General features: G+C 49.9%; 1 pseudogene; it reads left to right on the forward strand.

Moving 5' to 3' along the window:
* Nucleotides 1–1382: 1382 nt before the first annotated feature.
* LOC144173792 (uncharacterized) lies at nt 1383–14390 on the forward strand (annotated as a pseudogene).
* Nucleotides 14391–15768: the final 1378 nt, after the last annotated feature.

Below are 15768 nucleotides of genomic sequence, written 5' to 3' on the forward strand. Positions count from 1 at the left end.
GACACAGGAAGCCTCCCTGCGGAAGATTTTTCTGTTCAATCACCGTTTTCGCGCAACAGTATTCTGCTCTAGTGAGTACGCTCCCCAATTCGTCCCACTGTTCCCGTTTAATGTCTAACAGCGACATTGTACCCAAGCCCGTCAAAAAAGAGTAATCAAACCATTCCGTCAGAAAATAGAGAAGTCTAACCATCCCAAACTTTATCAGAAAGCTGAGCAAATACCAGCTAATAGCAACTGCTAGTATTTTATTTAGCCGATGGTTATCGTCATTATTAAAACCTGTCTACTTGAGATGAGGCTCTCCCAACGGTTTTTGCCCACCTCTGTTTTTTCATAAACCAATCAATTCATCTATTGCCATCGAATTGTTTATCTTACAGATTTATTTAGAGATGATACATCTTGGCTTCTTCCTCTGTCTTTTAAATTACACATTCTTATTTGTGCCGTTAATCTGTAGCACACCATTCGCATAAGGCATCAATCACACAGCCGTTTTTCACCCCGTTACTTCACCGTCACGTCACCGTCTTCCGTCATTGGCGACGGTTTCTCGGGCGATTTCTCGCTGAACACGGTGTGACGGCGACGGGAAGCCGAGCTCTACATTTCCGTTCCGTCAAAGCGACGGAACCACGGCCCGCGGTAAACCATCCAATTCGAAAACCTAAATTTTTATGGCTAAATTTAGCAAAAAGTGAGCACACGGTTTGTAAAGTTAAAATCTAAGCCAATATTTATTTTTGCATTGCAGCAATAATAGTCGCGTTGTATCGTATATATCAAGACTCTTTCTTTACTTTTCAAATAAGCACGCTCAATTATAGGTTAAACTGATCACTAGACAAACGACCCTATATTCTGACTGAGAGCTCTAGTACGAGCACTACTCCGTTACGTTTCCATCGCGGTTTTTTGACGTGACGGTGCCGTGACGGTGCCGGTGACGGCTGAGCGAATGAAGCCTGAGTCCCCATTAGAGAGTTTTAGTATAGCGTACGGGCGTTACCGTAAACGTAACGTAAGCAAATAGCGGAACGTACCAGCGAGATGCGCAAAAGGAGTTTTAGTAAGATGGAACTTTCACGCTTCGCTAACGTTCGTTAACTATGGTGGCTCCATCTGCGAGAGAAAAAGCGAAGCACTTCGCCTATGGCTACTTGAAACCATTAGACACCAAGCCAATCCATCAGAAGATTCGCGCGCGCATCGGAACGTCTGGGAATCTTTGTTATCCGCGTGCTACACTTGCTACACTCCACATATCCGAGTTTAATCCTCCGCTTCTGTGTGCCCTGTGTAGCTCCACCTAGCCACAAAGTATCCTCTGCCATAGATATGCACTGGCAGAGTTAGCGTGGTCCGACATAGAAGCCCTGATGCGGCGCAGGAAGGAGCCTCAAAGCAGGATTTATGTTGCCCGAAACGGCATCTTGAACATCGAAGGCCTGCCTGCGACAACCTTCCGCAGGCAGTTTCGCTTTGAGAAAACAGACTTCGGAGCGTTAATGCGAGCCCTCGATGTGACTGACATTGTGACAAGTTCCCAGGGTGTCCATGTCGCTAGCACTGAGGCCCTCTGCATGTGTTTGAGGCCCTCTGCAACAGGCTGTGTGACCTTCAAGAATACTTCGGGCGACATTACTCTCTTTTATAGGGGATTACCAACAAGGTAATGCTGCGTCTGGAGACACAATTCGGCGTCCTTCTTGACGACTTGACAGCTCACCCGTGGCTATGAGCGACGTAAGTTGGGCAGGGCGTACTTTTCATTTCGCGTTTGCGGGTCACTACACGTCTCCTTTTCACTCGTCCACTTTAGGGTTCCGTTTGGCGCGAAAGATACACCTACCAGTACGACGCGCAACCAGCTGAATCAATAGGCGATTGGTCAGCTTCATAGTTCATCAAGTTAGTAAGCGTCGCCAAATCGCCCCACCCCACCGCGGCAACCCAGTGTCACTCCCGCATCACAACTCTTGGTGGGAGCCGTCTGTCTTGATTTTTACCCAACCAGCAAAACCATTTCCGCTCACTGACTAGCCGGGTTCATTGTTAATGATTAATCACTATTCCTTGCTTCGGTTTGGAATTCGCCCAAAAGTATATCGCTCTGATGGGTTGGGGCTTCACCCGCAGGCATCGGTATAGTTATGTCTCCCGGTTTGTAATTATTAATAATAATTAATCAAAACGGTTAATTAGGCTAGCCAGTGAGCGGAAGGGCCCTTGCCGGTTTGGTAAAAATAGAGACACACTGCTCCCTCCGTGAGTTGTGATGCGGGTTTGCAGAAGTTGCTGGGGAGGGGGTGGGGGATTTTGTGACGCCCTTTCCCATGGTTCTTTTGTTATTTTGTGGACATGTGTACTCTTAAAGTCTCCTTTCTGCTCAAGTTGTTTATTGTCAAATATGGGATGAGTTCACGTATTCCAAATTCAATGCTTTTGCGTTCAGATCCTTTAAGAACACTGTTGAGTCACTAGGTGTAATGTGTTTGTATCTTTTTGTAGTGTAAATAAATGCGCATCTACACCTAAATATTCACATCTAAGCTTATCATTACCTGTGCCGAATGCATGGACACAATGGAAAATCAAACTAAGTTTTAATTGTGCACATTTCCTTGCAGGCAGACCACAGCAAAGGTGCCCCGCTGTCCAACTGTTCGGCCTTCATAGATGGGACAGCGCGCCCCATCTGCCGACTGACACAAGAGCAGCGCCTGTACTTTTCGGGCCACAAGAGGGTGTACGCCCTGAAATATCAGTCCCTGATGTGCCCCAACGGGCTCATTTGCAAGCTTGATGGCCCCTATCCGGGTAGCGTATTGGCCTCGAGGACATACCGTGGCGCCACCTACAAGTGACGTCACCTGTAGGACGCCGAATGGTGTTGTCGTCTGCTACAGCAGATTTCCCATGCGTATGCGGAAGCGTGTTTTTTTCTTGTAGCCACCGTCTCGCCCGCTCCTTGTGGATTTGATGCAAATTACCAAAAAAGTTGTCTGTAAACAAAATAATTCGGGCAAGCAATCAGCGACTCGCTTGTTCATGGCGACATCGCCGCGTTTAGGTAGTTGCTACCATCGCGACCCACAGCGCTTACATACGCAGCCGGCTAACGCCAGGGACGACTGATGCCGAGAAAAGTACGCTGTAAATTCAACAATGAAATACTTGTGACGGGACATGTGTGTGCAAGCAAACACCTTGTAACAGCGACGGAAACGCGTCGCTCACTTATTATCTCACCGCGCGAACTGCTCGTATTGCCTGGTAAATGAATGACGCGAGAACGCTGATCATATTGCAGAATTGCTTGGGTTTGGGCGAGTTGGTTTTCCATATCGACTTGAAATTTCTGCTTGAACACAAAAACGATAGGACTTAGGAAGGAAACACGGAAACAGTGCTGACTATCAACTGAGTTTATTGACAAAAAGCGGGAACATATATACATGAAACATTGCACAACATTGGCACAGCGCGACACTCTTTTTTCCGAGATTAGTTAATGTAATAATCGCTAAGCAGTTCCAGTTCTTAATTTCTTTGTCAGCGCCACGGAAGCTGTGCTGACGCACTTGTTACCTTTCTTGCTGATGGCTACTGCTTCGACGACTTCACGTGCAGGCGATTGCGTTTCTTTCGAAGCACGTTGATCTCGTCGATGTGCGCCGTGCATTTGGGCAAGTGCGGCAATGGGATGAAAAGTGGCCGGATGACGTTGTCTTGAGTGAGGCGGCATGTTCACGTGCCCTGTCATTAATGCACCTTCCGGTTTGTCCCACGTAGACTTTTTTGCATGATAATGGGATGCTGTATACGACTTCCTCCTGGCATTCGGCGTATTTTGTTCGATGGTTGGTGGTGTATGTTTCCCCTCTTGCTTCGTTGTTTACGCGTCGGCACATTTGATACGCCTTGTTGGGGGCAGTGCAGACAACAAACACACCTTGCCTGGCTGCAATTTTTTTAGGTTGTGGGCGAAGCCATGTACATAGGGAACTACCGCGGTATTCCCTCTCGTGCGCTGCACGTTCTGTCTCCTCTTATTTCTTCCCTTCACACGCTGTAGTAGGCTTTCGCTCACAGCCGCCAAGAGGCTTTCCGCGTAGCCGGCGTTACGCAGCCTGGTTACCTGCCGGTTGAAGCTCGATTTCATCTGATGCGCGCAGGTGAAATTATGGGGAGTTTTGAAGACAGCGCTCAGGGACTATCCTTCACACATGACCCTACCGGAGAATGGCCACCTGAGGTTTTTGGACCTCAGCCTGCAGTTCGGCAAGGGGCATATCTGCTGGCGGTACGAGACACGGAGCAGTAAGGGCTTCTTACCCCACGACTCGGCACACTCCAAGAACGTGAAGCGAGCGATTGTAACCATGGCTTTGCGCTCCGCCATTGAGAAGTCCTGCGCGAAGTATACCTTTGCATACCTGTTCTCGCTTCGCACTCTCCGCACTCTCTTGCGAGCCTGCAGACGCTCGTCTTCCATCCTGTTCCTAGTTAAGCTAGCGCTGGGCGCGTTGCTCTAAGTGCGCGCGCAGGCGGACGCTTTTAGATGCAGAGCATCTGATTCACTCGCCTTGTCCCTCCAGCGTCGTCGTCGTCATTGTCGTCGTCGGCGTTGTCCACCCCTCCCCCCTTCTCCTCGCCGCGCCAGCTGCGCTCTCCGCCACTCACCCCCTCTCCTCTCCGATAGCGAACACTCTCTCGCGAGGGGCATTGGATTGGATTCGATTGGATTGGCTTGGGTTGGATTGGATTGGCTTGGCTTGGCTTGGATTGGATTGGATTGGATTGGATTTGGATTGGATTGGATTAAAGTGGACTGTGTTGGATTGTGTTGCGTCATAGCCGCGGCAGACGCGATAGGGCCTGCGCACGTGCACTACTCTCTCTTCCGCGGTTTCCTCTCCTTCAGGCGCGCTGCGCATGTAACCGGTGTGCCGTTCTCCGGCGAAGCAACATCCACGCTCGGCTCAAACGCCTAGAGTCCACGCCGCTTTACAAGTACGCCAACGTCGTCATCGACTGGGACCGGCTTACGCAGTCCCCTCAACGTTATGCGCGCTATAAAACGCGGTCCTTTCGGCGCTCCGCCTATGCGTCGCATCTACACAGGGGTTCCCGCGAGGTGAGGTGGGAGTTTTTCACGTACATGTCGTCATCGTTTACGTTCCTGAAAGCGAACACTGTCGATCATTACAGTGAAAACGAAAATGTTTTGTTTTTTTTTATCTTGGGCGGTCTTTCGGATTCCGTACCGAAGCGCAGAATGTTTGCTCCAAATTGGTCGAAAAAAAGCACACGCGTACGTCGATCGCTTATCTGCGGTTAACATCAGCGAGCGTGTTGATCCGTTTTTATAATTGTGTCATTACCGTCAAATCTGAACAAAGTAAGATAGGATGATGAACGAAGAAGCACTTAGCACAACTTTACTAGCTACTTGATTTAACCTTGATGTTATGTACCGACTGCACCTTCATGGGTATTCAAAGTGCGAGCAAAGCAAATTTCGTGGCTGCCTTGATACTGAGGGTACCGTCGAACGTCACTTGTAGATTAAACGCCAAGGCACTCTGGCCCCTTTTGTTTAGCTTGAAAAAGAAAAGGAAAGCCGATGAAACCCTCATTGTAATAAAAAAACGAGGTTTCGACAAGATTCGCACCATGGACTTTCAAAACAAAACGCCAGCACACAAGCGCGCAAGCGCTCGACCACGCCAGGAGAAGACGCGGGTGCCAAGAATTTGGTACCCTAACCGAGGCTGCCAACGAATATTGTCGAGTGATTTGCTTTCGTCATGTTGGAGAGATTTGAGCCGTGGTAACGCTTGTTTCTTACGCACCCATCTTGAATCCGAGGGCAGATATGCTATTACTACAAGCGATGCAACCACAGCCCCCTTATTTGAGTTAAAGGAGCCATGAAGAGAAAACAAAAGTGTGTTTATTCGAAAGATTAGGTGTTTCATAGTACCCCAAGCGCTTTCCCGGAAGCAAATGATGCTTTATTCACTGAGAAATAAGGCAATTTAAGCCAAATTTTAAATCTCCCGCTAAATTGCACATTTCATGACGTGAACAATGGCGTCATACGAGCCGGTCCATGAAACAGATACTTAGTATGTCGACTCCATATAGCACCCACACGCGGGAGTCAGACATGAACCGGATGTCGTGCCGAAACAGAGACGGCGGCCATTTTAAACATACTACTAAAACCTAGTGCACCCGCAGCCCTAGTCATGGAATCGCCTGATCCGGACAACAAAACTCTCGCCGAGGAGCTCGGGCTTGCATTTAACAACCTCACACCACTTGAACGCTCAATGCTTCTAAGTGCGCGAGCGGCAGGAGTTGTGGGATACACGGATGGACCGAAAGCAACCATTCCGCGATACCCACAACCGACGAACGTCAAGCCGTCGGCACCGCTGCCTCGTCAGCCCCGTTGCGACGGACGAATACAGACTGGTAGTATGTAGTAGTAGTATGAAACTTTAATGAGCCTTATAAAGTAGGAGTGGTTCCCTAGTCCGGGAATCCAAGTGACGACCGGGCGACCGACGCCCTAGATGCCAGTAGTTGCTGGACGTCCAGGTGGCCGCTGGTGATCAGGTTCTCCCACAGCTCATGGAGGGGGAGGGGGGAAGGAAAGGGTGGGAGGTGAGGGTTATGCGTACACTCTAATAAAATGTGGACGAGTGTGCCAGGCTGAGAGCAAAAAGTGCATTGGGCGGGAAATTGAGTAGGAAACATGTGGTGTAAGCGAATTGGATGGACGAAGGTATTCGTTTGGATGCGACGAAGAGTCGTTTCTTCTGATTTGGACAGCTTGGAGTGAGGTTGAGGGAATCGTTGCCTGTCGAGTCGATAGTATTGTGTGATGTCCTGAAACGTAACCAGTGGTGTGGACTCCGCTTGTTCTTCTGGGGCCTGGGAGGAGAGTGCGCAGGCTTGATGATGGGCAAAATTATTGCCTGTCAATGTACAGTGGGCGGGTGTCCAGACGAGGGCGACGTTTCTTTGTGGCTGATGTTGCGAGAGGAGGCGGAAAGTTGGTGGGGCCACCCTCCCCGCCAAGAAGCTCCGACAGGCAGCTTGGGAGTCGGTTAAGATGACCGCGCTCTTGGTGTGAATAAGTGCGAGTGCGATCGCCAGTTCCTCAGCAATATGCGTGGATGTCGTGGTAATTGAAGCGCAGGTTATAAGGGCCGATTTGGTGGTGACGGCTGCAACCTTGTGCTGCCCGCCTGGATACGAGCTAGCGTCTGTATACGCGACGTCCAGACGGTTCCCATAGATGTTCTCGTGGGCTTGACTCCGTGCTTGTCTTCTGCCCGGGTGGAGATCAGGGTGCATGTTCTTCGGTATTGGGCGAACCCGTACAGCAGATCTCCAAGCCTCGGGGAGGACAAGAAGAGCAGGAGGAGATGCTGGGTGCGCGAGTCGTAGGCGTTTGAGTAACCAAAGGCCCGCAGGTGTTTGAGTGAGCCGGACACGTTGGCTGTCAAGGTGGCCTTCAATTAATTCTGAAACCGTATTATGAAGACCCAGTTGTAGAAGCCGCTGAGTAGAGGTGTTCATAGGTAGGCCCAATGCCTGTTTGAATGCCTTGCGTATGAACTTGTCAAGGGCGTCCAAGTCACCTTTCGTGAGGCAGAGGTATGGAGCAACGTAGATAACTCTAGAGATCAGAAGTGCTCGAATCAGTCTAATCATATCTTGTTCTTTTAGGCCCCGATGGCGGTTAGAGATGCGTCGGAGCATGTGCGTAACTTGAGTGAACGTCTTGGATAATTTGGATAAGGTCAGATCGTTCCGCGTATTTGCTTGTATGGTGAGACCGAGAATTTTGATTGAAGAGCTGGGTTTGATGTCCTGGCCGTCCAAATGTAAGGAGATGGGCTCAATAGTTCGAGCAGGTGGGTGCTTGCGCACAATTATTAATTCTGACTTATGAGGTGTGCATTGAAGACCCACTGACAATGCGTAAGACTGCACAATGTCCGTGGCTTCTTGGAGAGCATCTTGCATGTTTCCTATAGAGTCTGTATCTGTCCATATGGTGATATCATCTGCATATAGAGCATGATGTATCTTGGGGATGGCATCCAGTTGTTTGGGCAAGTCGATTAAGGCCAGATTGAACAGAAGTGGGGACAATACGGAACCTTGCGGCGTGCCTCGATCACCAAGCAATATAGGATCCGACGTGAGGTCGCCAACTTTCAGGATAGCCTGACGTTGGGTTAAAAAATCTGAAATGTAGGAGTAGACGCGATGGCCACATCCAGTCTGATTGAGCCGGGAGAGAATAGCAGAATGTAAAACGTTATCGAAGGCGCCTTTAAGATCAAGTGCTAGGATGGCCCTCGGAGAGTGACGGGTAGCCGGCGCCAAGACTTCTTCCTTCAAACGGAGGAGGATGTCATGGGTACTGAGGTGTTTGCGGAACCCATACATGGTATTGGGGAATAGGCCTCTGTCCTCCAGAAATGGTTGAAGACGCCTCAGTACAAGCCGTTCTACCAGCTTACCCACACATGATGTGAGGGATATCGGGCGCAAGTTGTCCAGATGAGGTGACTTGTTGGGCTTAGGTATGAAGCGTATCTCCGCTGTTTTCCATTGGGGAGGCAGGCGACCAGATGACCAGTGGGTGTTAAAGTGGTGAAGTAGATGATCAAGGGAGTTGCCGTCGAGGTTTGCCAGAAGCCTGTAAGTTACTTGGTCTGGTCCGGGAGCGCTATTCTTCTTGCATTCTGAGAGAGCGGATTCCAATTCGTAAATCTGAAAGTCCCTGTCAAGTAGGTCATTCGGCAGTCCTGTGTATGAGGGCGGGGAAAAGGTATTGCTGGTGTTGAGGTACCGATCTGCTAAGGCTTGTAGAAGAGCTTTTGGGGAACCTTGAAACGAATGTATGGTCCGAATCATGCTTCGTTGGGATTCACTCTTGCTAGTTAGGGGGTCGATCAGATGTCTAAGTAAGCGCCAAGCATTACGTGTGGTCAGGGTTCCTTGAAGACTATCGCATAGTTGAAGCCAATTTTCTTTCGATAGTTGTTTGGCATATTCAGTGGCAGTTTGATTTAGTGCGGCAATTTTATGGCGAAGTCGGCGATTGTGGCGTTGGCGTTTCCATCGCTTAGTGAGGCTTCGACGGGCTTCCCAAATGGGAAGTAGCTTGGGGTCGACGCTGGGTGTTTGGTAGGACGTGGCGATGCTTTTGGTGTGCGTTCGTACTGTTTGGACGAGGTCGTCAATCCAAGCGCTAAAAGGTTGAGTGGTGTCAATTGAGCGGGAGGATGTAGCCTTTCGGAAGGCGTCCCAATTTGTAATACGGGCCACACCTGTTTTGGCGTTATAATGCCTATTCCGGATGGTGAGTTGAACAATGTCGTGATCAGAGCCCAAATTTTCATGAGTTGAAGTCCACATGACATCGAGATTCCCGGCTAAAAAAGATAAGTCGGGAGTTGTGTCCCTGGCAGTACTTGTGCCCGTACGGGTGGGTGAATCCCGGTGATTGAGCAAGATAAGCTGGAAATCTTCTGCGGCCTGGGCCAGCAGGGCGCCTCTTTTTGTTTTGTACGTGTAACCCCACTGCGGGTGGGCGGCGTTGAAGTCGCCCGCTATGATCAATGGTCTGCCATTTACAAGGAGATTTGTATCTCTTATAGTGGCAGCGATATCAACTGTCTTTTGAGAAGGGCGACAATATACATTCAGGATGAAAAGGCTAGACTTAGTTTTAGTCGAAGGGGAGAGGAGCTCGATGAGAACTTGATTGCATCCCCGTTGTGGGGTGACGTGATGAATCGCTGAGATGGTTTTATGCACTAGAGTAAGCGTAGGGAACGTGTCAATGGAACCATAAGCGACGTAGCCAGGTAGTTTGACAGATGAATTAGCCTCCTGCAAGGCGACAACCGCCGGTTTTGGGTCAAGAGTGCTAATGAACTGATTTAAGGCAGCTGCTTTTTGTTTAAGACCGCGGCAGTTCCATTGAAGGATGGTCGTAATATTAGACTGGGTCCCGGCCATCTGGTAGAGATGCGGTGATGCAGTTGTCGGGAGTGCGTGAGTATGGGACGCTTCGGCTATGGGGTCTGATGGGACCTGTAGAAGACCTCTCTTGACGCGTGGTTCCCAGTTCATAATTGTGATCGGTTGAATTACCGGCGGTGGTAATTTCCTGTCGGAGGGAAGTGTGATCGGAACGTAGGGACCGGAATTCTTGCTGTAGCAACTGATTTTCTTGGCGGATGTTTTGGAGTTCTTGGGTGATGGAAGTCAACCGACTGGCTAATTCAGAAAACATGTCTTGGATCTGAGGTGGGGGAGGCGATTGTGTTTTCGTCACAGGAGGAGAGGGAGGGGCCTCTGTTGTGGCCGGATTCGGTTTCTTGCGTTTTTCATTGGGTGTTGCCTGTGTTTGCTCAAGTAAATCTAAGCGAGCCTTGAGTGACGCTATTAGTGTGTTTTGTTGCTCAAGAAGTTGAGACAGATGTTTGCAATCCACACAAGAAGTAGGGTTTGGGGGTAAGGTTGGGAGTTTTGGAGGGGTAGTTTGGGAACGAGCTGTGGGAGAGACCCGTTGGGCCCAGCTTACTTGTTTGGGCTCGTTCTGGTCTTGTGGGCGGGTAGCCGACTTGCTTCGAGAGTGGTGGCGATTATGTTCGGCTGCGTTGATTCGCGAGCTTGATCTTGATTGTCGCCTCCTCTGGCTGCTACCGTTCATGGTGGGATCCCTGGAGCTTCTTCTCGCACCCCTGCTTGGCGTTGCCGACCGGTCCCTCTGCCCCCGGCTCGGGGTCTGGTCTCGAGTCGACTCCGTCCGGCGCTGTTGCTGCCGCTGCCTCTGCCTGATGACGTACGGCGTCAGGTATCGTTCTGGGCAACCCTTGGCACCCGTGACGTGATCTCTTCCGCACAGCGTGCACTTGGCCACGCAGGGGTGGTCTGGGGCCGGGTCTCGTAAGCCGCACCCATGGCAAGCTCGTGTTCCTGGCTGTGGGCAGGCAGTGCTACGGTGACCCACTTCGTGGCATATCTCGCAGACGGCCACGGTCTTCTTGTGCAGGGTGCACCGATACTCCGCTCCATACAGCCAAATGTAGTGCGGCACTTTGGGCCCCGAGAACGTTAAAAGAACGGTGGTCGAGTCGTTTCCCATTCGTCTCGCCGTATAGATTTCGAAGCCGTCCTGAAGTATATTCTCCTTGATCTCTTGGATAGTCAGTCGCTTTGGCACGCCTTGAATCACTCCCTTCACAGCATCGTCGGGGGCTAGCCCGTACAATTCCACAAGATGTTCTGTTCCTTCGATCATGATCTTGGTAACTCGGAACAACTTCTCCGCCACTTCTTTGGCCGGAGTGCTGACGGTGGCCGTGTTTTGGTTCTGGTCGACCCGTAGTTTGAAGTTTGCTTGCCGCCACGTTGTGTTGGTGGCCTGTAGCAGAGCCAGCGACAATTCAGACGGTGCGAGCTTGCCCACGTTGAGTCCGTTTCGCGGCCGGAGAACTAATTTGTAATCGTCCAGGGGAAGAGGCACTGGTCTGGGTGCTCGCTTTGTCCTTGGGGGTCTTGGTTTCTCTTCCTGGGGCGAGGAAGGCGGCGGCTGCCGGTTGATCTGGCTTAGCTGTCGTCGGTCTCTTCGGCGTTGCGCCTTCGAGACGTTCATGATCCACTCGCCTGCCGCCGGTGAATCCTGGTTTTCCTCGATGTCGTCGTGTTGCATTTGGTTGTCTTCTTCTGCCATGTCTTGATTGTTATTCCCCACGCACGCAGGGGCCGCGTCGTCTGCCCCAGGCGGGGCCTGACCCTCAGCCAGCGTTAGGCTTAGTCCGCACGATCTGAAGAGTGCCTCTCAATTCGGGAAAGTCGCGCTTACCAGCGTAATTTTAGCGTCGCCGGGTGCCGCTCACATGGTTCAATCCGATGGCACTGCAGAAATAGCACTGACAAAGCGTTTACAGAACTATTCTTTGTCCAATGCAGAGCTCAAGAGAAGCGCGTCGGAGCTGGTGATCTTCTTCTTCTTTTTCTTCCTACAGACTGGTACGTATGTGCCGTATTACGGTTTATAACAGTTCAATATCAGTAGCAGTATCGCTTATGCCAGTTGGCCGGTGTCGTGTATGGAAAGCCGTTCGCGCGAGCTCTCTGCTCCGACCAGAAAGATACGAGCGTCAATCCGCGGTGTGTACGGTATTTTTTTTTTTTTTCAAGCTCAGAGCGCTTTGAAGGCGATTGGACGAAGTCGGCGACAAGCGGCGGCATGTCCCAGGATTGAGGTAACGTAAGGGTCCCTGCCGTAATCCCTTTGTCAGAAATGAAGCGAGCACACTCGTACTTCCTTTAGCCCCCTTTCTCCTCCGTTTGCAAAGTTCACCAAACGTAGTGACTTGCTTCGCCGAGGTTCGTCGTTGGGCAGCACACGAAAGGAGATCTCTTCACCGGCGGGGATGTCGCACTCCCTCGACGACTTGCCTCTATTACATGGGCATTTCAGGATGCAGCAACGAAATTTCATTGTAAAGTACTCGAACAAACTGAAGTTTTCAGTGGTTGTAAACTGGAAACGAGCTCGTAACGACAGCAGCAAGCCAACACCATTCCGAAACTTCTGCGACGACTGGCACTATCTCGTCGCTGCTTGCTGTTCCTTATTCCCCTCGTTTCTATATTTACCAATTTCCTGTCAAGGGATTAAGATACCAAGCAAGGTCGCGGCTGTGCGTGGTGGGACGGTTCGTTGGCCCCGAAGAGCCTCGAACCCGAAAATTCGTCTGCGCGACGGTGGCGACGGCGAGATGTCGAGTTCGGCCGGCGGTAGTTTCGTACGCATTGGCGTACACGTTGGCGTGTTTGTTCGGAACTTGCCGCCATCAACGACGCAGGACCAGGCGAGCCTAAGCAATGCTCCGCATTTAAAAAAAGCTATCGCAAATACCCGATCTCCCCCATGAAAACCAAACAAGCCACAAATGAATGAGCGCTTTCGAACAGAAATAGCTTGCAATTTGTCTTAAAGCAGCCGATAACCGCAAGTTAAAAAGAAATTGATTCTCTTCGGCTGAAAGGAATGATCCCAAAGCACGAGAAGGATGTGAAACCCGACCGCCGCTGCCCGACCGTCGACAGATATCTGGCGAGCGTAGACATCAGCGTTGCTCGCGCGTCAGCTCGCGTCGCCACGCGAGAAAACGCCGAAAGTACGCTGCATATGGTTGGGCCTTTAACTTCTACTAAATGTGCGTCAGCTCCCAAGCGCCTCAGCCCCAGCCTCGCGCACGGAGCGAAACCATCGGCCGCCGCCCAAAACGCGAGAGAAAAAAAATCCACGTCGCATGAAGTAGCGCACGAAGAGAAAGTGACGTCACGCTGTGACGTCGCCGTTTGAAGGGGGTGTGGTCGGCCTGGGCCCCTACGGGATATGGTTTGGGAATACGCATCCGGGTAGCAGGCACGATGCCGGTGAGTTGTAAAGACCATTTGTGTTCAGAAGCCAGTACCGCGCTTTACTCATAAAATAAAAATAGAGCACAGAATCGACACCGTGCTTGATTCCGTTCTTAGTACCTGCTATTTGATGACTGCTACCATACACAAGTAACTAATAACTAGCGAGACAGCATCAAAACACGTTGCAAATCATTGTAACTTCATTACAGTGGCTGGCACATCAGCCACACTTGGTTCATGTTTTCTTTTTAGAGACCAATTGCAAATCAAGTAGCAAAATAACTAATTGCACTAGTTAAACTGCTTGATTTAGTCACAAATAAGACTTCTGCAAATTCACTTCAGTGGCTTTTTACTAGTCATAAATGGCAGCTTGCACTTATTTCTACCTGAGTAATGCTGAATGCGAAGTTATAGAATGGATACTTTATTTCACTTTTCTTGCACATAATTTTGCAGCAGCTGTTAGGTGTTCCAAAAGCCTGTGCTCCGTCGTTTTTTTTTTCTTTGCGTCTTGCAGGTATCCTGCGGGAGAGTGATCTGTACGAGGCACTGGTCCAGGGACACCGATGTGTAATATATGGTGATCCCGCCTACCCGCTCCGCCCCCTACTAATGAAGCCCTATGGAGGGGCATTGGTGACGAGAGCCGAGGAAAGCTTCAACAATGCAATGAGCACTGTGAAACAAGCTGTCGAGTGGGGCTTTGGAAGGATTATTTCAAAATTTGTTCTACTGGATAAAAAAAACAGAAAATCATGCTGCAAGCTGTGCCCCGAATGTATAGAGTGGCCACGTTACTGACCAACTGCCATGCCTTTATGTATGGCAACTAGGTTTCTAGCTACTTTGATCTTGAGGCAGCAAGCTTATCGGAATATCTGAGCCCTGCGAAGTGTTAAAGGAGCCATGAATACAAAATACAAGTTGGGTTTATTAGAAAGACTGCTTAGTCCCGATAACAATTATTCTAATATCATCGCAAGCTTCGAGCAAATGACGGAGATGTTAAAGAAAACGTGTGAAGCAGTCGCGACCCCCTAGCCAATTTCCCGCAACTTTTCTATGACGTCACGTTACCTTGTTTGTGCGATTGGCGGCCGCCTAACTGACCGGTCGCGAAGGCACATGACCGGACCACTGTAATGGGGCATCTAGTTCCATTTGACCTCATCACTTCAATGCTAACGTGCAGTTAACGCACTGAAAATTATGTTTTATTGTTGGCCCGTACGACGCCATTCTTGCTCATAACATGTCACTGTGGCGTAAAATTTTAAAGTTTTTAAATACTGTTTTTTTTTGTTAAAAAAGCATCTTTTGTGGCTGTAATGGAGCTGAGTGAGATACTGAATCCTAGTTCTTTCAAATTAAACAAAGTTGTATTTTCCCTTCATGGCTCCTTTAAGGAGAACCACGGATCTACCCTGCACCATGCAGCTGTGTTTTTACTGTGTTAAGTACTGTGTTACTGTCGACTGTGATATAATTACTGTGTTACTTCATTGTTCCATACTCGAGATCTTTTTTTCATGCTTTTATTTATCAGCATCTTTACATTTTTGCCTCAACACGGAGAATGCCCTTGAGGAGTTTGTTTACTTTTTATGTGTTCGGCCAGCGCCTGGATCACGCTAAGGAGTGCTTGTTGGCTTGCCGCCTGCAAGTGAGCTTGCTCAGCTCTTTGGTCGCGGTCGGCGGTTCGTTCTTCCAGTTCTTCGGCACGAAGCCGGAACTCTTCGGTCATTCTCTTCTCCTCAAGATCGAAGTGCCTGGCCCATTTTTTTCCCTTTTGCTCTAGCTGAGCCTTGTGCAGCGATATTTTTGAGCCCCATTTCGCACTCTTTATCTTTCATGGTCTGCTCATTGTGCCATCTTTTCTCAAGAAATTCCTGATCCGTCTCCGTGGCTGTTGACTTTCTTCTTTTTGAAATTGAAAATGTAAACAGTGTTTACAGATGGCCACGACTGGTGTGAAAACTGCATGTTGTAAGCACTGACTAAGGTGGCAGACCGTAGCAGCCGTATGTGGACATTTCCTTAGTGGCTATGCGCCAGATGCTATGTGCCACCGGCCTCGCTCGTCGCTCACATCGTCGTCCACGCTATCATCACCGGTGTGTTCTGGAATCTCTGCGCTCGACCTGAGTTCGCTAGCCTATCGCTCTCTGCGGGATTAGTTTAGTAAACCGGTGCCCGAGGACTCCTGGCCTGTGCCTCACATGTGGTGGAGATATAGCGATCTGATCCTTCGTACCTCGATCCCCGACTTACCCCTGG

This window comes from Haemaphysalis longicornis, unplaced genomic scaffold, assembly GCF_048455015.1.
Source record: "Haemaphysalis longicornis isolate Haplotype H1 unplaced genomic scaffold, Haemaphysalis longicornis Haplotype H1 scaffold_3, whole genome shotgun sequence".
Taxonomy (NCBI): Eukaryota; Metazoa; Arthropoda; class Arachnida; order Ixodida; family Ixodidae; genus Haemaphysalis; species Haemaphysalis longicornis.